Source organism: Saimiri boliviensis, chromosome 4 (genome assembly GCF_048565385.1).
Source record: "Saimiri boliviensis isolate mSaiBol1 chromosome 4, mSaiBol1.pri, whole genome shotgun sequence".
NCBI lineage: Eukaryota > Metazoa > Chordata > Mammalia > Primates > Cebidae > Saimiri > Saimiri boliviensis.
This window is the reverse complement of record NC_133452.1, coordinates 64,959,305-64,984,863: the sequence shown is the minus strand read 5'-3', so window position 1 is coordinate 64,984,863 and position 25,559 is coordinate 64,959,305. Positions and strand designations below refer to the sequence as shown.

The 25,559-nt window shown below is 37.6% G+C and overlaps 1 long non-coding RNA gene across 1 annotated transcript in view; it reads right to left on the bottom strand.

The window, feature by feature from the left end:
- The window catches only part of LOC141584138 (uncharacterized), a 152,556-nt gene extending 136,921 nt beyond the window's left edge, over positions 1-15,635 (bottom strand). The window contains exon 1 of the long non-coding RNA XR_012517081.1: positions 15,438-15,635. This is a non-coding gene — a long non-coding RNA (uncharacterized LOC141584138). The remainder of the gene's footprint in view (positions 1-15,437) is intronic.
- Positions 15,636-25,559: the final 9,924 nt, after the last annotated feature.

Genomic DNA, 25,559 nt, shown 5'->3' with positions numbered 1-25,559 from the left:
CTTGGTTATACTACACGATGATGCTCTAAAATTAATTCCTTATACTCAAAAACACATGTATATATTGAGAGAATGAAGCCTGTTTAAAAGCTTCAGATGAGTTTAGTGTTCTGCATTTAGAGAAGCCCTAGTAAAATAGCCAAAAGAAACATCAACTGGTCCTAAAGCACATCTATTGAATTCATACTCTCCAGGCAATGCTTTCTAAAATGTAAAATTTCATCAGTTCTGAATTGAAAAGATTGATCTGCTTGTCATGTTGAATAGACTCTAAAAGTAGTTTAAGCAACAATTGACCCTGAGCACAGTACTAGCGGATTCTTCTGGGCATCGAGCTGAAGACAGCTCCAGATTTCTAAGATAACTGAAATTGTCTGTGTTGTGAAAAACAGCAAAGCAGCTCACAACAGGCTGAAATGCTCAAGAGGATTTTCATAATTACGGCTAAGAGAAATGAGATTTACTGGAAGCCACATTTATATCAGTATGGCTAGGTCTTTCCGCACAATTCCTTATGCTTAAGAAAATCAATTCCATCAACTTTTCATAATTCCATTTGCTTCTTTTTTTTCTATCAGCCACTAAATTTAAGCTACATTACAGAAAGCAACTGTGAATTTTTTATTAGCGATTAATCTATTTCTACTACTGACTTGCAATTTCTGTCAGATATTTCCAGCTCCACTCACCAAAATGTCAAAGGCATGTGCTAGAATCCACATGCTTAGCTACTGATGAAATGTAGAGGTGAGATTCAAAGAACAAGTATAACAACAATGAGCAAAAGTGCATCCTCTAAATGAAGAGGAGTGCTCCACAGAGCTGTTCAAGAGATGTGCGCTGAATACCAAATGCACTGCCACAGTATGTCCATAATGTTACATTAAGAACATAAACCACACACTTACATCTTACATTCCTTTATGTTAATAACCTTACATAACTCTGTGTCTGGCCCAGGATCAATTTCCTCATTCTGTTATCTCAGCTCCTTATGAAGGGACTTACGTTTTCTCTGTATGAACTTCTTGGAAGAACAAAGGAAGAACAGAAGTGATGCAGCCATTCTGTAGCTCACACACACTACTGCTGAGCTCGTGGCTCACCATCATGGTGTGGAGCAGCATCTGGGCCCAAACTTGATCCACCTGCCCTGGAGCCTTCTTCAGCATCTCTGACTACTGGGCCAGGTGTCAGGTTAACTCCATGATGAAGGGCGTGCCTTCCACAGGACACACTCATCGCTAGGGTCAGAGGCAACTAAACCATATAGGGTTTCAGTCCACCTTTGCAGAGTTCCAGTTCATGCTTATGGGTTCCACCCTGCTCATGATCTTCCCTTTCTAACTGCTTGTGCTATAGACTTGAAGCCCCAGCATCAGATACGGAGACAAAAACTCACAGTTGTAAAAGTTCCCTGTAACAAAAGCAAAGAAATTTCTCTCTCTCTCTCTCTCTCTCTCTCTCTATATATATATATATATATATGCACACATATATAAAATAAATGTATATATGTTGTCTATAGACACATATATAGTTTACATATACATAGTGCATGTATAAATGTTGTCTATATTAATATTCTACTTCTATGGCTAAGGCCTGAGTAATAGAGGATTTGGTTTGAAAAAAAAAGTTTTTTAAAAACCTTGTGTAATTTTATGTCCGGCTGACTAAAGGGATTTCTGAGGTCTCCAAAACTGGCACTTAATACATTAACTAAAATCCCAGGAGGCATGGTATAGCCATGAGCCAAGGACCAGAACACCAACATTTGAAAATATATAATTTTGAAAGCAACAAGAGGCTCTGGAGAAACCAAGCACAAAATTACAACTATGAGGACAGTGACCACTCAGTAGTAAATGGGAGATAAATCTATACTTTCAACACACTGCTTTGTGTGTGGATAATTGTCATTTTTCTTCCAAGCACAGCAGATTGGTTCACTTTATAAGTATCTGTTAGGAACATTAATATGATTTTTTACCAATATGATTTCTACTTTCCATTAAGTCACAGCGATGTTTCAGATCTTATCAGCAGTATCACAATCCTTTCTATAAAGGAGTTTAGTCCTCTTAACAGGAGCTTATAATTTGGCAGTGACACTTCTGATGTTCTGTTTCTTAAACTAAGAAGCAAGTTAAACAGATAAACAATTGTACTGAATATGGCTCTCGCCCAGATAAATTCTATGTAAATAATACCGTGAGAATTTTAATATTCTGATTAAACCATGCCATAAACAATATTGGATCAGGTATGGTTTAGAGAGAAAAAAATGTCCTCCTCCCCAAATTTAATTTTCTCTTTTATATTTGGAACACATCTTTTGGCATCACAGACGAAATTCATTTGAAAGTACACCCAGTTTATTACAGGCATGCAGCTAGCTGTTTTTTCAAAGATCTTTCCATCTTATTCCTTATTAGATTATTAAACTATCACAAACTGTTTTAATCATACACTACAAAATGACGCTCCTCCAATCCACAATGCTCCTGTTATTCTGATTAAAAAGGAAATATAAGGAATTAAAGTTTACTTTTGACTCTAATGCACTAACACTCAATCAAGTTTGTCTTATTTTTGGCCAATTTTATTAAAATGTTATACCAATATGGCTATACTGAACCTGAGTTTATATTCTACTTTCACTATTAGTAAATTTTATTGTGAATACATATATCTTTCTGACATTTCTGTAATTCTTTATGCTCTATCTGGAGATGTAGTTTATCCAAATTCAAACTAGATTATTGTTGAGTCTTACATTACTTGGCACAGCATCTCCATTATTAAATTTCGGCATATTTTTCTAACATACTTATTTATGCTGTAAAAGTTCAGATTGTACTTTTTAAATAAGAAGAATTATTCTTCAGTGTCAGCCAACATTGAACATCACTTTTCATTTTACAAAAGTAAAAATGAAAAAAATCTAGGAAAAGGAAAAAGAAGTATCAATATTGTTAAAAACAGGAAATAAGTCATCATCTAGTCATTTTGGAGTGAAGGAACTGGTATCCAGATATCATAAAACTATGAAATACAGAAGCATTCGTCTTCAACATTCTCAAGTTTCCTATCACTAAGTTTATTTTGTATGATAGTTGGAAAACAGTCTGATAATTTAAAAGTTTAAGCTAGAAGAATCTGACTTTTCTATTCATGTTTTGGTGCCTATCTTGTCTAAGGGGGAAAAGTATAAATCTTCCATTATTTAAAAACTGAATCTTTTTGGTGATGATGGCTACTGCCAAATATTAATTGCCTCCTGGCAATGTTTAGTTAAATTTACCTAGAAATCCAACCAGGGAACAGAATACTGGGAATTCACCAAGGCTGCTCCACAGAGGTGGTTTGGATGAATCTTCCTCTTCAATTTGAGAGGTAGCACCCTCACTGATTCTGGATACCACAGCCTCAGAGTCATTGTAGGCCTCTGTATTAAGGTGCTCAAAGTACTTGATTAAATTAGCACACTTATTCTAAAAAAGTACCACTCTAAACAACAAAACCAAAACAATCTTAAATAATAATATCCTGCCCATCCGACACTTTGAAGAATATAGTTAAGTAGAAGATTTTTTTTGCCTTCAACAAAGACATGCTAAGTTTAAGAAAACAGGACACACATTTTTCAACTTTGGCTCTAGTTGTAATTGGAAACAAAGTACACTTTTACTTCTATATTTGCTGGAAGAATGAACAAAAACATAATTAACAGAAGAACTCCATAGCAATGTGGAAAATAAGCAACGAAGAAATTCAGAGACTAGAGACAACAAATTGGCTCAGGATAATTAAGAAAGGCTAAACAGCAATGAAGCTTGAACTGAATCTATAAATACGGTAAAACTGAGATTAGTAGAGAGGAATAAACAGGGTTTTCTAGGAAGATGAAAAACATAGATAAAAGCGTGGTAGTGGAGAGCCCCAAAATTTCAATGTAAAACCATCAGATTTGTTTATTGCTAATATACTCGTTGAATGTAGATATTCCTGATGGGTGTATTTCCTCCACTTGGTGATTCAGTATCTAGGGTCATTCCATGTTGGAGTCCTGCTGTCTCCCAAGGCCTCAGAGTCTTCTCATCTAGCCAAGATATGCCCACTTCTCAAGCGCCTTGGCCCAGAACAGTTACCAATCACATCCACTCACATTGCATTGGTGAGAACAGGACACATGGTCTCACCTGGATTTAAACAGAAACTGGAAAATGCAGCCCCTAGCTAGGCTATCACTTAGTGACAATTCCAGGCTATGAAAGAGGAGCATACATTTTGATGAACTGTTCTCTCTCTCTGCCTGACCAAGCCTGCCAGTCTCCCAAAAAAGCACAGAATATGGGCCAGGTGTGGTGGCTCACACCTGTAATCCCAGCACTTTGGGAGTCTGAGGCGGGCGGATCATGAGGTCAAGAGATAGAGACCATCCTGGCCAACAAGGTGAAACCCCATCTCTACTAAAAATACAAAAATTAGTTGGGCATGGTGGCACATGCCTGTAGTCACCAGCTACTTGGGAGGCTGAGGCAGGCTAATAATCATTGAACCCGGGAGGCAGAGGTTGCAGTGAGCTGAGATCATGCCACTGCCACTCCAGTCAGGGCAACAGGGTGAGACTCTTTCTAAAAAAAAAAAAAAAGAAAGAAAGAAAAAGAGAAGGAAGGAAAGAAGGAAGGACGGGAGGAAGGGAGGAAGGAAGGAAAAAAAAAAGAAAAGAAAAAGAAAGTACAGAAGATGGAATGTCCATCTTTTTCAAAGTCACCCAATCAAGCAGAGGGGTGGTTCTTAAATATTCTACTGAATTATAGGAAGCTGGAGAAATTTCTATGTTACAGAATGAAACAATCAGAGCAGCATTTTAAAAAGAATCATGCACAGCAATATTTAGCAGGATTGCAGGTAGAAAAAATAGTTTCCAAATTAGACAAGAAGGCTGGCAGAAGGTATAGAAAACCCTGGTAAGAATTTAAGACACATTTCTAAGTATGAAATCTGGTGCATAATTAGAATGAGGGTAGGGAATGGAAAGAAGGCAAAGGAGAGAGGTAAGTTAAAGATCTTGAACATTCAACCTTATGTGATAGTACCCCTGAGGACAATTAGGAAGTAGTTTTAGAGGGAAGGAGATAAGTTTGAGAACACATTCAGATGTCCCATGGAAGCATCTACATGGAGCTATGTAGCCAGTAGTCACACAAGGCAAGATGAAGATAAGAAATGATCAGGATAAACCTCATTTCCTGATTTTCACCACTGTACAATTTTTTGCGGACTACTGTAGTATCTACAAGAGGCAAATGAACTATTCTGTGACATGGCAAATCCATTCTTTTTGCCCGTCTACACAATCGATACCAATCGCCACAGTCAAATTGATCTGGCTGCAATTCACATCCATTCTTAGAAGCCTGAAAGGAATGGATTGGCTGTGCCATAGGCCAGCCATTTCACATTTTTAGGCATGCCCTACTCTGCCTCAAGAGTTATTAGGCCAGTGGAAGAAGGGACCAAGGTTGCCACTCTATTCATTTATTCAAGCTCTAATATTACATTTAACTTCTAGGTTCCACAGCTGCTTAAGTAAGTTTGATGTGAAAATTAAGAATCAATTTGATTCAATGTTTTAAAAGTAAAACAAATAATTTTTAGCATCTTCTATGTGCCCCATCTTGGACAAAGTAAAGTTTATTAAATGGAAGATACTCTAATAAGCGAAGGGAAGCATGTCAACAAACAATTGCTGTGTAACTCCATTCAAGCCCCTTTCAGTCCTATTATAGAAAGGAAAGTAATGTATTAAATATGTCCTTTATACTAGGTCCTGCTCTAGTGTGGCTCCATCATTCGCATCTCAGATTAGCCCTGACATAAGCATTATATCTCTATTTTAAAAGAACCTAATAGTGTACCTAGTGAGAAACGTAGTAAGTGATAGAGATGGCACTTAAAGTTTTGATGTGACCCAGAGCCAGGGTGTTTGGCACTACAAAGCCTATCCTAAAGATCTAATTAGGCCCATTAAAGCAGCAATGTAAAGAGCCAATTCCTGCTGCCCTATGACCTTAACTCTCCAACCAGCATTCTGCACCCCTTTATTTCGGACACAGAGAACCAATTCAAGAGTTAAGAACAAACATGCTTCCTGGACATGTAATCATATGAAGAAGGAATGAAATGATTATTTGAAACCATAGTACAGTGAAGGGCAAGAGAGTAAACTCCAGTTTACTCCTGGTTCATCAGTTCCATCTGTGAAGTAGTCTTGAATTTGTCTGATGTAGTAAGATGTGTTCTTGACAAGGCAGAAAAATATATAGCCATCTACTTAAGAAACCAAATCTGCTGTGAGGCCTTGGACAGTCTTTGAGCCACAGGACATTTTTCTATGCTCCTGCATGGATGCGTTGAAACCAGAGATCTCAGCAGGGTGATGTCCTTAAGGTCTAAACAAGCCACGGTAGTATCCCCAAGATCGCATCTAGTAGGTGTGGTATGTGGCATCACAGTGCAATTCCCTGAGGAAAGTGCCAAGGCGGGGATGGATGGCCAGTTTGAAATCTGATGGCCCATCCAAATAAGGTTAGGGAAAAAGGTTCAAGGATCAGAGTCCATGTGGGCAGAGATTAAGGAAAAACTGAACAGAGAGGAAATGTGAAGCAGGACCAATGAAAAACAAAGGTTGTGGTATTGTTGTTTTTAATCTAGTGTCACAGCAGAGCCAGGGAGGATTTTAAAAACTGGCCATAGAGCAGAAACATTATTTTTACCTTGCAAGCTGAAATATCCACAGGCTGTGAAAGATCAAGGAAAATAAAAAGAATATTGTTATCGCAAGAGCATCACCAAGAGTAGCACCCTCCCAGAGTCACCCCTGAAACAAACAACCGAACGAGTTCAATCAGTTTCTCTATAAGCCATCGCTGTTATCCCCACCCTCAGCACCCACTCCAGATCAAGTAGTAGATTATTTCTTTTTTAAAATTCACTAGAATATGTGCCCTTTCTTTGTATTACATTTCCTCAAAACCATAAAATAAACTGTACTATGGAGTGTTTTAATTTCCTATCGTCTTTGGAAAATCATGCTAATAAGACATTTAGTGAAAAGAGTAGTTGCCCAGTAAGTGGCAATAATCTTTTATGAGTGCTGCTGTGAACACCAGAACAAATATGTTGACCTTGAAAATTCTAGTCTTACCACGAGTGCAAGAACAATGACAGAAATATTCATTCAGATGAATGCTTACCATGCTTGGCCTTATCATTCTGAGCTACCCACATTTCAATTTTCCTAGTTATGCTCAGAAACTATAGTTTGTGATGGAAAGCAAGAGAAGGATACTGTTGCCATGGTAGCAAAAACATTTTTTTTCTCCCTCAAAAATAGTATGTTAGAGACCAGGTGGGGGGGGAAAAATAATGCTAACTGTACTTGCAGAGAGAATTAAATTTAAATATAAGTTCTTGCAATTTTATCAAGAGCTGTTTAAATATTTTTCCAACTTAATGTGCAAGGATGCCTTACAATGGGCTTACCAGTTAAAGGACAAGTTACTTTTCTCTGCTTTGAGCAGGTTGTTCAACATGCAGAATATATCTTTTAAAATTCATGAATGAAAGGGTTCAGATTTACAATTGTATAAAAGGATATTCAAAATGTTTTTAAAAGCTGCCTTAGCTTAATATAGCTAATAAAAATATGACAAACAAATGACTACAACAATGACAACAACAAAGAAAATGACTGTGATCCTTCTGAATTCCTTTGCCTGTCATTCAAATGGGATATTACCCTTTTCAGGACCGGCTGAATAATTCAAACTAATGTACCAACCTGTGCTGCTTACATTCCCTAGTGCATTCCATTTTGGTGATATTACTTTTGCAGCTACTACGTTGGCTTCTTGCAAAATAGAATCCCTAAAATTTGCCTGCATTCAATGAGCTGTTAAGGTTTTCTAATAAGAGAACACAACACTAATGCTGCTGTCTTAATTCTGTGCATTACTTTCCCGCCAAATTCAGTAGCATGCCAATGTTACTACAAGCAATTCATTAGAATTACAGTCACCTCTGCAGCTGTTGTTATACCTCCTGCTCCTACAGTGCCCATCCTCAGCGTATTTTCTCTTTTATGTACTAAGATGAATGTCAGTGTCAGGTCTTCAGAGGAGCGGGTGATCTTTTTACTGCACATTCGAAAACATGTTCTTACCTCTTGTTTCTATTCCATGACAAAAATTCTAATTCAGAAATGTTCATTTTTCACACAAATGTCCTTGAGAAAATCAGCCCAGGCATATGCGTCTTAATGTAATGATCACTTGCAAATTATCATATGTAAATGTACTTAAGATATTCTTAATTGCATTGTTTATTCCTCCTACTGTGTTCATTTTACAGATGTATTTATTGAGCTTTATTTAGAAACAAATCTATTCCCAGTCTTTATCATGAAGCCAGCATATTACGTGAGATGTATTTCCCAAACAAACAGTTTCTAACAAAGAAAGAACAAACTGTTTACTGTAATACAGTGACCAATTATATTACTATTTCCTGGGAGAAATGAAAAGCACAGTCATTACAGCTCAGTTCAGCTGTGGGGAAGACTTTCTGTCTGGTCAATGTTTTTCCTCAGAGCCAACACAATGCATCACTGTCTGTTCTTTTGTGATTACGATCAAGTGCATCTAGAAATACGGAGAAATCAAGATGATCTTTGGAAAATAGACATATTAGATATACCCCAAACCAGTATACTATAGGGCCCAAGAAAAAAATAAAGCAATATTTTTGTTCTCTGAGGAAGAGTCACAGTGAAAAGGAGGTCTGTTTACCTGAACTAATGTGGAACTAGAGGCAACTCTGCTACAAGGAAGGCAGTTTTCTGTAGCAGAGAGCTTTCTGGAGATGACACTATCAGGGCTTTTTAGGAATTATATAGGCTGTGTCTCAAATGATCACTCTGTCTTACTGAAGTCATTTTCTGCTTTCCCCCATTGTTATAATGTATAAATTCATTGTTGATAACTGCACTTTGGAGTGTTATTTAAAAACCACGTTTTAGCCAGAGCTTAAAAGCACAGTATAGGCTCCAAGGCTTTTCAAGCTTTGGCCTCATCTCTGGATGCCATCAACAGACATGCTAAAACTGATGCAAATGGTTGGAAAAATGGGCTATGGTACCCTTCTGCTATTAAACTATACTCAGTACTCCACAGATTATTTTTAATTTCTCGTAGAGGCTTAGGGAATGCATTAGACTAAATTGGGTACCGGTTGCTAAGATATCTTAAATAGGAAGAATTGTTTCTGCTAGAATTTTAGGGGGTGAAAATAAATTATCAGGAGTGAAAAATACTTAGAAAATTAGTCATATAGGAAATAATTATATGATGTTTTCTGAAACCAAAAGGTATGTATTATCATAAAGACCAACTTCCCAGATCTCACCATAACCAAACTGTACCTGATTCTATATTAAACTATGAAAAGGCAACTCAATTTTGTTTTGAAAATAACCATTTTCTAAATTGCCCGTATTGATTAGAGTCATGACATGAACAAGGCAGATGAGACTGAAGCAGCACTCAAGATTTAGAAGATTCAAATATCCAGCCCGGTGCCTCTTTCCACAGTACTTTCACTAAGTTCATCTCATTTTTAGTTTCCAGTGAACCTATGAGGATGATATGACACAAGCTCATCAGTCAACAGCCATACAGAGAAGAGCCAGTAACTCAGCAAGTGAAAATGTGGCCATTTATAAACCAGCTTAGAGAATTATTACTAACTCTAACTTCCCAAGGCTGGCTGCATGCAACACCTGGGGAAACAATGACCAATGAGGTAGCATTCAATTAGTCTTGTCAAGGTAGCCAAGGGTTTACCACCAGGACCAAATTTATCTTTACAACAAATCTCCAGACACACCCCTCAGATCTTCACAGTCCTTAAATTTTCTCATACTGGACTGTTACCCACTTCCTGTCCTATCACACACTCTCACATCACCTTTCTTTTACTCATGCGAATTCTTGTATCAAGAATATTTTCTTCCCCAGCTTCATCTGATAAACTCTTGTTCATTAAGGTTTAGCTCAGATATGACCTCCTGTCTATATCCTTCCTGGTTCATGTTATATACTTTTGTGTCACCACATTTAACAGCTTATATTATAGAGTAGTCTATTGTTATAGTTTTCCATGGACTCTCAACTCTGTGGATTCAGGGACCATGTTTTATTCACCTATGTGTTCCTCATTGCACCAAGCAGTGTACCTGAACCACTGTAACAAAGATGAACCAAAAAACCTTTCTAACAAATCAAACAATTCTAAAACAAAAGAAAATGGCTCTAGACAGTTGTCTCATGCACGCTCTGGATTATAAAACAGAAATAGGAAGATAATTGCTTTTTGTGCTATTAATACCTATTTCTAGGAAGTATATTATTAAAGAAGTATAGATCTTTTTTCCCCAACTCCAAACTCGAAAAGCAATTTACTGTTGAAAAGAATAGTAATTGCTCAATAGAAGTTTTATAAGCATGCAAAAATATTCTCCATTTGGCAATTTTCATACTCACCCTTGAGTTTAAAAAAAAATTCAAGTCTATATATCAAATCATAGTCTCTTTAAGGCATTTATTCACACAGTGAGAGTAACATAGCACAGGTCTAGGGTTTTCTAGTGCTCTAAATTTTAAAATGAAGCATTTAGTCTAGCTCAGTTTTGTTCACAGTGGCTGGTCCTTACATGAGCCAGGCCAAACATAGATGCTCTAAAAAAGACTCTGTAGCTTTACTCCAGAGTTTCAAGGAATCTGTTCAGCCTTTGTCTTCAACCCTCCATTTTAAACTTGTTGGTTCCATTTTGGTCTACCTGGCATTCATTCTCATGCCTTGTAACTAGTCTTCACCTCTCTGTCATTTGGAATATTTGCTTAGTCTCATTTCCAGTTCTACCAATCCTCAACCAACCCCCAGATTTGGTCTCTTGAATCTTCTTTGGCTCCCCACTCTAAATCTATCATAGTTGCACCACACCTTAACCTTCAAGCCCAGCTTCCAGAATAGTCATGTTGAGTATGAATATTCATCATTCATTCTATCCACACCTCCAAAAACAAAGAAATCTAGAAGATGAATGATAAGCATGTTCATTTTATTTGCTTTCCTGAATTTCAATTCAATGTGGCTTGAAAGGACAATAGACTTTTCAAGAAAGTCTAATTAGTGCCCAAAATGTAGATTTTATGTTTGGTCAATTAAAGCTATTCTATTTGTTTTTAATAAGAAACATTCAGAAATCGTTTTGTTTATGCTATAATAATCAAAGTAATGGATTTGTATTGCCGTCCTGATTGAGATTATATTGTTGCCCAAATCATACTGCATCAAACCAGACTAGAGACAAAACTGCAGAAAAAGCTAAAAAAAATAGATTCAAGAATTTTCAAATCCAAAATGAACAACAAAGCACTAGGTAAAAGCTCTGGAACCAGAGCCAGAAGCAAGGAAGAGATTGTTTTGATCCAAAATCTCTAACCATTTGATATGGTTTGGCTGTGTCCCCACCCAAATCTCAACTGGTAGCCCCCATAATTCCCACCCAGTGTGAGGTAATTGAATCATAAGGGAAGATCTTTCCCATGCTATTCTCATGATAGTGAATAAGTCTCATGAGATCTGATGGTTTTATAAAGAGGAGTTTTTTGCACATGCTCTCTCTCTTGCCTGCCACCATGTAAGATGTGACTTTGCTCCTCCCTTGCCTTCTGCCCTGATTGTGAGACCTTCTAAGCCACATGGAACCATGAGTCCATTAAACCTCTTTTTCTTTATAAATTATCTAGTCTCAGGTATGTCTTTATTAGCAGTGTGAGGACAGACTAATACATCATTCCTCTAGAATGCTTGACCTTTTTGTTAATTGGATGCCCCTAATAGGCATACTGATTTACAAAATGCAAAATATATTCCCAGTTAACTAAAAGCATCAACCTGGTGAGGGTTATTTAGGCTGTTGTGCACACAATTGCCAAAAAATCTCTCAAAAGGTCTCAGGTTTTGGCCTGGCTGGTTGTGGGATGAGCTCTGAGCCCAATCTACCAACAGCCAGACACTTCTTGATGCCACTCATAGAAGATGGCCAAAAGAGACTTGTCTTTCCACATTTTCTATGGCAGATTTATATACATTTTACTATATCATCCATGCCAATTCTAACCAAAGTCTTAATCAACTTTTTAATTCCTGCTCTGTGACTAGATAAACTGAGAGTAATCACTTAGAAACTCACATAGCAATCTAACACTGCTGCAACATCCAGAATTTCATTTTTCTACTACTAATTCATTCTTATCACATTTTTGAATGACAGTCTGCCTAGATTATAAATTTTAAAAAGAAAGAAACTGTCTCTTAAGCATAGCATAATTTGAAAAGCTCTAATATAAGCCATTTGGCCATCTTAACCAGATGTCCTTTGAGAATGTCAGTGGAAACAGTGGACACTCTCGTTGCCGAGCTGAGTTACATACTATCAAAGCACAATTCAGTAAACCAGATTCCAAAGGGATAAAACAAATAGTCTCTGGTACAAGCTTTTTGATGACTTGGCTTAATCCATAAATAAAATTTGGATTCATAGGTGTTGACACACTAAGGCTTGTCACCTATTTTTGGAAATACACTTTTTGGAACACTGCCACACTCATTTGTTCACATACTGTCCATGGCTGCTTTCAAGAGTTGAGCAAAATTGAGTAGTTGTGACCATTTGGTCCACAAAGCCTAAAATTTTTACCATATGACCCACTACAGAAAAAGTTTGCCAGGCTCTAATCTAGTAGATATATGGACTGTTATCACTAGTTCTCTAAAACTAAATTTGAAAAGCACATTGTTCGAAGTCATATTTTCAGGAAGTATATGCAAAACAGATGTACTGTCAGTATAGGACAGATCTATATAATTTGATGACATGTATGTGGAAAGGCAGTGTTGACAACCTCTGTTTCAGCCTAGCCATTGAGTTTCTCTTTTCACTCTTTGTATAACTCCTAAATAAACTTTAGATTTAAAAGCTTTATATAAGGAGTTAACACTACAAATTAAATGTCTAGTCCATACTTTTATCCTATACTATGGAATTAAACCCAAGTGACCAACGGACCTGAAGATGTAGAATAAAAGACCACAGAGAAATGGAATCCAGCAGTCAGAGAAGAATGTAAACAGTTCTGACAAGAAAAACTTGAGGTGATTAATTAGATGTGTCACTAGAGTCTTGATTTACCTAACACAGGGTGAACTTCACACAGTCAACATAAATACAAACAAAGCCTTAAATTGTTGATACCTTTATAACAGTCCACATTAGTTATGGGAACACATAAACCCTAACATCTCAGCAGCTCAACATAAGAAAAGTTTATTTCTCACCAATGAAACAATCTGATATAAATGTTCTTAGTCGGTGAGCAGCTTTTCACCCTGTGGTGATTTAGGGACCAGGCTCCTTCCATAAGCACAAAAGTACATACGTGAATGGTTCCAGAAATGAAAAGTGCCCACATCACTTCCACACATGGCCATACCTGACAGCAAAGGAGTCTGGGAAATGCAGTCACAGCTGTGAACCCAGGCTATAAATAATTAGCCAAGCTCTTTCATACCCACTTAAATGTGAAACCTAATTCAACTTTACTCTGTTTGCCTGAAAGATGCCAGCAGTTTTCCAGGGAATTAAATCAAGAAACATCTTCAGAAGATGTACTAATATTACTAGAATACACAGGGATGAAATTTTACTCTATGGACTCTAAACATTTCATCCAAAACAGTTGTTCTGTGTATGCTAGCCCGATCTCCCAACTAGGCAACTCAGAATATGCCTTAGCTACCCTCGTTCATATTTTACACCTGGCATTATGTTTACCTGCAGAATTTATCTCTTTTAACAAATTCTAGCCATGCTGGTAGATCTGCCACTAGTGAATCAAAGTGAAAAACTATGATCCCCAACAAATAAGCCCCAGGGTCATTGCAACTATTGTGCTGTCCAAGACTTACAGACCCTGCCAGCTTAATAGAGATGCTCTTTGCTCTGGCTCTTGTCCTCTTTGTAATTAATCGATGTTTAATGCCTCAACAAAGTCCTAAGCAGATTACCACAGCCTTATCTTTTAGCGTCAGGATATCTGTTTACTTCAGTTGAACAAAATGCTTAGATTCCTCTAATGGACCAGGGCCAGGCTTGCTGTAGGCCCAATGATGCATTAGGAAACAGGACATGAAAGTATGTCACTGTGGCACAGCCAGGTTTGTCTTATATGGTGATGGGTAGACCCTAGCGTGCTAAGAAGAGACATCCATAAGCCTAACAGCACAGAAGCAGTAAGTGCACAGCCCTGGCCTTTCTTGACCTGGAAGGTTTCTCTTTCCATCAGGACTCCACTGACCACTGAATTGTGGACTTACCTCCAAAAGGAAATAAAGAGGCACAGCTGAGATGAAGACAATTTAATCTAAGTCCTCTTTATCATTCTTCCAAACCTGCTAGCCCAGCACAAACCTAAAGGGTCTGGTCTAGCTCAGGTCTCTTATATGCTTAACTCCTACTTCTCCCACAAGCTCCAGGCACCTGTCATCACCAGTCCACTAGGTTTTTCCACGAAGATGTCCCATAACACATCATGCCTGACTTGCCAGCTTCTGTGTCATGCTCTCTATTCGAACTTAATTGATGATGCTCTCATTTTTCCAGCCACCAAGTCTTAGAACAAAAATCATATTATCCTCCTCCCTATATTTGGTCTTTTTGCATTCAAGCAGCCCCCAAGCTAAACTGATCCTTCTGAATTCTTCAGAGAGCTAAGTTACAAGAAGCTGAATGAACTCTGATTAGTTTCAATAGAATCAGAATTCATTCAGTGATGTTGAGTAACTCACAGAATGTTTGGGAAAGCAAAAGAATCAGACCAGAGAACCAAGAACACTTCCCAAAAGTACACACGCAGCACCCATCCTAGCGGGAGGCAACTGCCACCACCTCAAGGCATCATCACAGCGGCTCACACATAGACCCTCTGGGCCTAGGCTGCTGCTGCCTGAACTATCATTTCCATGTGATCCCTTTGGAAAGTGGGTACAGATCGCTCCACAGCTGCTGCTCCTGCTACTGTCACCCTTACCAGAATGGATCCTATACTATTCTCATCTCTTCATATCACTAATGCTCAATTTAATGTCTTGGGTGGATGAATCTGATTAGTGGAGCTCAGTCTTCATGACTGTGCCACAGGAGCATTGAAAACATCAGAAACAGTTTCAGTTGCTACGTGTCTGAGACAGGTACTAAGTATTCAGCACTCATTCTAACCCATTTCTGTCTTCCAAACCCCACTTACTTAGAAATCCTTGCAGTAACACTGTTCTGGCCAGGAGAATGGACGCAGCGCTATCTCTTCCACTTTCTCCTCCTTTTTGTCCATTATGAGGCTGGCTCATTGTAGGGCATTGGTCACGTGTATGTTGGTGTTATGTTCACATAATACCAAATCTGGAAACTGGAAGTGGAAAATTGGAAGTTAGCTCACTGACAACTAGGAAGCTGCTGATCTTTAATATGTACTGGGGTAGCCTACTATTAGATTGGTGCAAAAGTAATTGTGGTTTGGCTATTCCTTTTAATGGTGAAAACCCGCAATTACTTTTGCTCCAGTCTGATAGATGCAAAATACAGAGCAGACATCACCCAGGGTGGTAGTGTTAGAAGATATGGAGAAAAATTTTTCCTGAAGTTGGCATCTGCTGTCTCCTTACTATTTTCAGCCATGTCCTGAAAGAGAGGGATGAACCAGAGTGGAACTACCAGTTTACAAACAGAGAAGGAAGGAAATACCACTGTGTTAAAGGAGGAGCTTTTTCTCTTTAGCCCACAATCGTAGCTTCATTAAGAAACTCACAATATGGGGTCCTGCATGCTGAAACAGATAAGTCTCTTGAACCCTGACATGTAATTGTTATAAGCAATGACTGGGAAGGGGCAGGCCTCAGCAGTCAGTAGATGTGTGGCCCCAAGGCTTTCTCAGGCACGACAAAGGACAGCATAGCCTGGTTCCTTGACTGCTTTGTTGAGGAACCACCCGGCTCTCCAGACTTCCAGACTTCTTATTGCATGAGATAAATAAGCCCCTATTTGGTCAAGGTTGCTCTTACATATAGTTGATAGTCCTATTGACGCAGGGCCAAAAAGAATGGCAAATGTCCATCACATGCATTTCTACCATTCTACCCCAGGTGCTTTGCCCTGGGCCAGATCCTCCTGGATCTCAGCTTGCAACCAATCTGTCAGTTCCCTGCCTGCTCCTTCGGCCTATGATGTGTTTGTAGCCATAATGGATCCTCAGCCCCGTAAAACAATGCCTGACACATAATAGGTAATCTTTACATGTTTGTTACAGATGGAAGATGAACATGTGAAAATAGTACTAGCCAAATAATCAGAAAAATATGCCTCCACCCCACCTGGGAAGATCAACTGCATAAACTGCATGAAACGACTCTGGTAATACTTCTGGATTTTTGTGTTTTTTAATCTGGAAAAGTCATCTATCTATTGCCTGGCTGACAAAACATATGTGTAAAAGTACTTTCAGAGCTATAAAGCATTACAAGAGTATCATTTTGGTCATCCATGTAAGAAATTGCATAGAGCCCCAAATTAAGTTGAACATAAAACAACAGCATTTAGAAAACATTACCACCTATATTATCTACTATCAGGTAGAATATTCAGAAAGAGTATTGAAAAATATTATAAACATAATCACCATTTAATTATCAATGTTAGGACATGACCAAACGATAACAGTTCAGGAGGCAGAAATGATATCTGCTACTTATATTGTCATAACATAATATTTGCTCTATAATTGCATGATCAATATTTACTCGGTGATTATATAGCTTTTCACATGGTTGCTTGAACCCAAAAAAGTAAAGGAAAAGCAGTTATCGTTATTTTCCCAGGGGCAGATTTAACAAACTTTCTGGATTATCTTCCTTATTGGCTTATTTAAACCTGAAAATTACTATTATTTCCAACCCATAAGCAGCTTTTGTGGCATAAGCTTTCCCTTGTGAACTTCACAGATTTCAAAGTCAATCACCAGGAGAAAGGGGTTACCCCCTTTCTCTGAAATTCCTTCTATCTGCCTGCACTCCCAATATACAGAGCAGTATTTTTCTAGACAAATAACAATGCTTGCATTTTTAAACTTGTCACATTATGTGATTGAAGATAAATAACAAAGTATTTGAGGCTGCCTCCAAATCCCAAATCCCAAAATTCTGAAAGGACTTACACTTTTGTGGTTCTTTAGAACTATCTGTCTCACAGATTATGGGAAAAGATGCTTTAAAATGTATTTTTATTTTTTAGCTTTGCATTGTAAAAACATCCCTTGTAAACTCGCTGGAGGTTTATTAAGAGATATTGGGATCATCACTTACTTTTGGAAGATGAAAGGGTCTGCAAAGTGAAAAAATCAAGTGGCTTCAGAGAGGTACCTTAGAATACAAAACTTTTCCAATCTGAAACATGCCATCATTATCAACTGATGTGCATCCATCATATGCATATTTATTGTTTGGTGTGTACAGTGAAATTTACTACTCTTGAATTTTGGAAGCCATCTGCTCAACTTAAGGCACTTTAGGAATTCTAGAACTAAAGTAACTAAATTTGGATTAACAAAACTGAAAGAAATCTTTTCAAGGGAGGGGAGCTCAGACAAGAAGGAAAAATAATACTGTAAAGCTTCTATGCACAGGAAAACCCAGCTTTGTATTCAGTAGACTTGAATTAAAGGAAAAAAAATTTAATTGCTTGAGTTTAATTTGGAATATTATTGCATCTTGCTACATTCAATAAATCTAAATATTTTATGATCACCCTAATTGTTTCTGTTTATGAGATGGGCAGAGTAAAACAGTTCAATATTCGATGAAAAATACAGCCTAATGGCATATATGACATCATGTTTATGGTTGAAATAAGAGCAAATAACATACATACCACTAATTGCCAGTGATTAAATTTCCTTCATATAAAAAAGCACAAACTGGTGTTGATCCCAGAACTATTTGTATGTTTCAATGACCCTTATCGAAGATATGTGCTTAAACAGGCTAGCAGGTTTTCCTAAACCAATCTTTTATCACAATAATCACAGCAGAATTACAGATCCACGACGCCAATGTGTGCTACCTGTATTCCTATTCATTCATTTATTATTCATACTCCATTTATTTCCAAAAAGGAAATAAGGTCAAGTAAGAAAGCTGTGCATACACGCGTGTGTGTGTGTGTGTGTGCGTGTGTGTGTGTGTGATGTACATATGTGGGGGCAGAAGGAAAAAGGAGATATCAAGAGGCTATGGAGTTCTGCCTATGAATTGAGTGTAGCAAAACCATTATATTTCTTGCAGAAAGATAAAAAGGAAAGCAAAAGATATATAAAACTTTATCAAAAGCTTTTAAAACATAAAAGTGAGTTACCAGAGGAATTAATAGCTAACATGTACAATCCCCTAGCACAAACTCTGGCAAATACTAGACTCAATATATACTAGTTCGTTCATCCACTCATTCAGCAAATATTTATGTGGCAACTACTATGGGCCAGGTATACTCTTGCTAAATGGGAATCCAATCTCCAAATAAATTTGTCACCTGTATTTTTATGGAAGAAAAAAGAAAATGTTAATGATTAAACCTCAAATGTGAGTTTAAAAAAGACTTAGAGGCTTCCTTATGTCCATCTTTTATAAAAGTTAAATACAGCATGTGAAATCCTGATTCTGTGAACGCATTTCTACCTAGAGCTGAAGTATTACAGCCCAGACGTGAAGGTTTCTAGAGCTCTTACTTGACCCAGTGTAACAGCTGAGAGAGTCTATTCTGGAGAAATAGATGCTAGGCATGAAGTCACTGAAGACAGATCCCAATATTGATCTTCTGGACTTTTTCTTGAAGTTCAGTTACTTTGGATTGCTGATTGAAGTATCAATTTGCTTTAGATACCAGCAACACACATGAAGGTGTGATTTAAAGTCCTCCTTACTAGAAATATCTTTCTATTTATGAGGCATCTGAAACATAAAACTCTGCTATAGGAGATTTATTATAGTGGAATAGAAATCATGTTTTTCAAGCATTCTTTCTGGCATTTCAATTATGGTACTTCTTACACATAGTCCATTTGCCTTTCTTTAATAGACGAAAGCATGTTTTGCTTCCTATACCATAACCTCAGCACCTAGCACAATGCCAAGCATATAGAAAGCAGTCAATAAATATTTATAGTGTGAATGAATAAATACGCAATTACCAAAGGTGAAACTCTTTACCAAATGGCAGGGATCCACCCACAGAGTGCCAGGACAATATGAACATTATTTTGTCAGACACACTCTTGTCCTAATAGAGACCTACCAATTTACCTTCCAGCAGCACCAAACTGCCTTCAGAAAGGGCATTTGACCTGTTGGAGAACTCACAAATTTGCCATTGAAGCCCTAGAGCCCGGCAATACAAAACATGAAGAATACTACCTTTTCCTGGAGAAGTTGAATGCAGGTATTATCAATCATTTATTTCTACTATAAAACAATCATTGTACAACTCACCCTGAACTTTCATGGGCCCCCTGGAAGTCTGGCCACCAAATTCATTCCTGACCATTAAATCAGTTTACCTGTGAAATTAAATAGTTTGTTCAGATTGCCTTAGTCTTAGACAAGACTAAGAAAGAAGGGACCTAAGAGTCAGGTGTTCCCAAACTTTTTACACAGGGGGCCAGTTCACTGTCCCTCAGATGGTTGGAGGGCTGCCACATACTGTGCTCCTCTCACTGACCACCAATGAAAGAGGTGCCCCTTCCTGAAGTGCAGCGGGGGACTGGATAAATGGCCTCAGGGGGCCGCATGCGGCCCGCGGGCGGTAGTTTGGGGACGCCTGGCTCTAAAACATACTATTCGTCTCCTTGCTTAGTGAAAATTAGGGCATCTAATTAAAAGTGAATTTTTACTCTATATGCTAAAACCAACTTAAATAACTCATCGTTTAACTACATTTAACAATATTATTTTTATTAAAAATACAGTACATATGCAAATGCTAAAGCCTTAAAATCAAAGATAGCACTGGCTTGCCGCACTGCATAGTCTTACATCACAGGTCAATGACTTTTTCTTGGAGCTAAATTATAATTCTGATCTCCCTATTTCTAAATAATTATGTTAAACTGCATCCTGATTTGGCAAGTTTAGACTACATCCGTTAATTCTCTTTATGGTAGATGAGAATTTAGCTCTTGCCCCACTACCATATTTTCCTTTCCAATTTTCCCAGGCTGGTTATTTCATAATATTTTGTTAAGTCAATTGCTATGGTTTGAATGTGGTTTGTTTGGGCTTGTCAAGTCTTATGTTGAAACTTGCTCCCCAGTGTTAGAGGTGAGGCCTGGGGGAGGTGTTTGGGTTATGGGGCAGATCCCACATTAATGGCTTGGTGTCTTCCTTGTGGTGATGAGTGAGCTCTTGCTCCGTTAGTTCCCATCAGAGTTCCCCTAAGAGCTGGTTGTTAAAAGGGGCTTGACACCTTCTCTCTTGCTTCCACTCTATTGCCATGTGATCTCTGCACATTGTGGCTCTCTTTTCCCTTTTGCCATGAGTGGAAGAAGCATGAAGCCCTCACCAAAAACAGATGCCAGTGCCATGTTTCTTAAACAACCTGCAGAACCATAAGCCAAATAAACCTCTTTTCTTTACAAGTTACACAGCCTCAGAGATTTCTCTATAACACAAGCAGACTAATGTTCATCACAAAGTAATATGAGATATGTGTATTATGATTATGCAGTTGACCCTTGAACAGTGCAAGGATTGTTCAAACCCCCAAGCAGTTGAAAATCTGCATATAAATTTCGACTCTCCAAAAACTTAACTACTAATAGCTTACTACTGACCAGAAGCCTTACTGGTAACATAGTCAACACATATTTTTCATGTTATATGTATTATATACCACATTCTGACAATAAAGTAAGCTAGAGGAAATAAAATGTTCTTAAGAAAATCCTAAGGAAGAGAAAATGTGTTTACTACTCATTAAGTGGAAGTGCATCATCATAAAGGTCTTCATCCTCATCACATTCATGTTGAGGAGGCTGAAGATGGGAAGGAAGAGAGAGGGCTGGTCTTGCTGTCTCAGGGGTGGCAGAGGCTGAAGAAAACCCATATATGGGTGGACCTGTGCAGTTCAAAGCAACGTTGTCCAAGGGTCAGCTGTATTTCCTTTCTTGTACAACTTTGTTTTTTCTCCGAACTACAAAATTGTGTAATTTTTCATTTACTTCGTTTTCTATGCCTCCCATGTCTTTTTGGGAGGTCTAAAATCTCCCTATAATAAATTCCCCCATCAAGAGTCCTAGATTGGTTTCTATTTTTCAACGTGGATTTAAATGTAAGCCAATTCTATTTGCTGATCGGCTTTTCCCCACCTGAATAGACTAGTTCCTATTTTCCAATCTGAATTATAACTAAAATCAGCTCTATTTTCTTTTGGCTTTCTCCTCCTGTTTTTATGTAGATTATATTCCTTACTGGAACTTTAGTGCCTAGAACACTGCCCAAACTACATTGGGTATGCAATAGAAGTATTTAAAATGAAGGAAGTCATAAGCATTTTTTTTTTTCAAAGCAACAGGTCATTCAGATTTTATACAGTTAAAAACATTATAGCTGTGATAAAACTCAGAAATGTCCAAGGCTGATCAGAAATTTTTAGTTTCATAGAGAATCTGGAGTATTGTAACTAGGATAAAGTCATGAAAATTAAAAGAGAAATTCAAATTAAAAGTAAATAAACAAAAATAAGAAAAGGGCTCAAATGACCCAAGTATAAGGAAATTACTTTCTGAAGTTCATTTCATTCCACTAATTTGGGTACTAGCTTCAAGTTATTTTTTAAAGTTTATTTTATCTATAAAATACATGCTTTCATTAAACGCATCATTACTTTTATGACCCTTGTAATCAATCTCCTTTTTTCCCTTCTAAACATGAGAAACAAATAAGACAGACACAAACATTTATATTGATGAGCTTTTAAAACTACGTGGAGATGGCTTAAGGGAAAAGGAATTAAAGATAGCTTTATGATAAAATCTACATTCAGAGCAGAACTTAAATGACTAAGGATTCTGAGTGTATTTCACAGTTCAGAAAATATTCAATCCAAAGTAAAATGGACCCAGAACAGGGCTTGTATAAAATAAGAACAGATGAGTAATTAAGGCCTACTTTAAGGCACTAAACTCTTTTCAAAAAGAAAATTGTGATCATGGAATTTTTCTTTCTCATGAATGCAGAGATTTTTTAAAGCAATAAAACAGAGATTGCAATTCAAAGGCTATTTGATTGCACCTGCCTCACAGGCTGGTTTTGTTTGACGCACGCAAAGTTTTTTTTTATTTCATTCTTTTTGGGTTGTTAATTTGAATTTGTTGCCAACATTCAAAAATCAAGCAATTTCACATAAAAATCTGGAATTCTGACATCTCTCAAGAATTCCTGAAGAGCCATGATCAGCTGTACCTGATCAGTGAATATCCCTTAGACAGGCACAATCTCTCAGAGTAGCCAGATCACTTCCTTCCAGGCCTTCATATTCATTCTGCTTCTTTAAATTAAGTCTCCTGCTTGGCCTACTGAGGATCTGCATTTGCACACACTGGAGGAGAATATCTCATTGCACTTTCAGCTAATTTGAAAAGTCTTATAAATTCAAATAAGGATTACTTTTACTGTACACTAACGCGGTTCCTAAGATGAAATCCTTGAGTTGGAGACATATGGTCGATGCCTACAAGCTTAGGTTGGGGAGTCAGGAGGATAATAGCATCTTACAATTTTACCCCTTCCTCCCAAAGATAAGGCTTTCTCTGGCCACTTTAGCACATGTGTTACGTGCAGCTCCTTGTCTCTGGGCAATGGTGCAAACCTTTATAACACTAAGAGGCATGCCCTGGATTCTCAGAGTATTAGCATGTTTGCTATAAGGAAACACATCAATCTCTGCAGGGCACTACCCAATTAGCTTCAAGAGCACATTGTTCTAACAGTAGTATGGATTTCATCTAATTTTCAAAGCGAATTCAAAAATATTAAGTCCTTCAAATCCTCTATATTACATACCTACTGTCTTTAATAAAAGACCATGTGATTTTTCTCATATTCAGAAATTCCCTTTTCTGCTATGAAACGTTCACTGATCCCCATATTCACTATGACACACTCTTGACATTTGAAACAAACCTTCTTTAAAGCTAAAGACTAAGTCTTATAACAGCCTTCATTTATTTTTGCATTAATTGGTAGGTAGTTGACTTTAAAAATTGGCTTTAAACCCACACAGAAATTGAATTTTGTAATGGCTTAATGACGTTAATGCATATGATTTACAATCCTCACAAAAGCTTTTGTCTCCTGTGGTCCCCTTTTTACTTCCCTTGATTCTGCAGTTTTGTAATGATAAGCATTATAAAAATGCCCAGACAGCTAAAGAGATACTTCCTGAATCCATATTTGGGTGTGCAAAGGGAAACATGCCGCCAATTAAAAATGCAGTAGAACCCACTATTGTTGATTTACGGCTGTGGAGGACATAACTTCTTCTCATTCTGATTATTCAATTTGGATAACAACCCAGTTGCTATGTGAACTAACTTGATTTTCCCCTTTGATGTGCAATTCTTCTAACATCATCATTTGGCATACTGACTGATGATTGGATGAATTTGCTCGACTTTTACTATGAATCATTTAAATTACTCCTTTGCATAAAGGTTTAAATTTGCTTTGGAGAATGCATTAGGGAATTATTTTAAACACTGTTTTGTTTTTGTCTTTTTATGATATTGTTTTACTTTCTGCACTAGATTTTTTTTTTTCTTCTCCAGTTTATTGTCCTTCCCTTTCACTTTACTAGAGTGCAATAAGACATACCTTCCAAACTGAAGAGATGGAGGGTAGGGAAAGTGGAGCAGGCAGAAATAGATCTCTCCCATCTACATCTGAAATGTGAGCAATAACATCTCCACCCCTCTGAGGACCTGGACCACTCAATATTCTAGGTTTTGGCTGACTAGGCTGGATCAGAAACTGATCAGATTTTTTATAAAATTATAGCTCCAACAACCCCCAAAGCCTAGAAATTCGTATGCTGTGTGCCATAGCAAAGCCCTAAAATACATTTCTAATTACCTAAGAGGATCCTGGGTCACGGAGTTACACCAAAAGGAGTAGAAACCAGGCCCATCTTCAGGCAGACCTACAAAACCACAGGATTAGACACTCAACAGATACACAGCTACAACGGAAATCCTTCTCCTGTGAAATCCTATCTGTCAGAAAGTCCTCACCAAAGTCTCTTGGTTAAACCACAGAAGCACATGCATTATATCCAGGAAAGTGCTACAAAATAATCATATATTACCTGGAAGGGTCAAAAAAGAACATCAGAGGAGCAGATTTTTCCCCTCTCCTATTCAAATTTCCTATAGACTGACTGGATGTTAAAGAATTGTGCTGTCTAATACAATAGCTACAAAACACATGTAGCTATTAAATACTAAAAACATGTCTGCATTCTCATTCTTTTTTATGGTTGCATAGTATTCCATGGTGTATATGTACCATATTTTCTTTATCCAGTCTATCACTGATGGGCATTTGGGTTGATTCTGTGTCTTTGCTATTGTAAATAGTGCTGCTTATCCTCAGCAAACTAACACAGGAACAGAAAACCAAACACCACGTGTTCTCACTTATAAATGGGAGCTGAAAAACAAGAACATATGGACTCAGGGAGAGGAATAACGTATACTGGGGTCTGTCAGGGGAGGGTGGGTTGGGGGAGAACACCAGAATAAATAACTAATGCATACCAGGCTTAATACCCAGGTGGTGGACTAATCCAAGCCACTATGGCACATGCTCACCTTTGTGACAAACCTGCACATTCTGCACATGTACCCTGGAATGTAAAATAAAATAAAAAAAAAAATTTTAATGTGGCTGGTCCAAATTGAGATGTGATATAAGTGTAAAAAAAAGTCTTGATAATGCTTATATTGATTATATGCAGCAATAAAATTTTGGATATATTGGGTTTAGTAAAAAACTGTTATAAGATTATTTTCACTTATTTCTTTTTACTTTTCTAACGTAACTTGGCTTTCTTATTTTTTTTTTCTCAAACAGGTTCATGCTGTGTAATCCAGGCTGGAGTACTGACATCACAGCTCACTGCAGCCTCAACCTCCCAGACTCAAGCAATCCTCCCACCTCAGCCTCCTGACTAGCCATGCCACCATACCTGGCTAATTTTCACTTTTTTTTTTTTTTTTTTTTTTGTAAAGATGGATTTCACCATGTTGCCCAGGCTGGTCTCAAACTTCTGA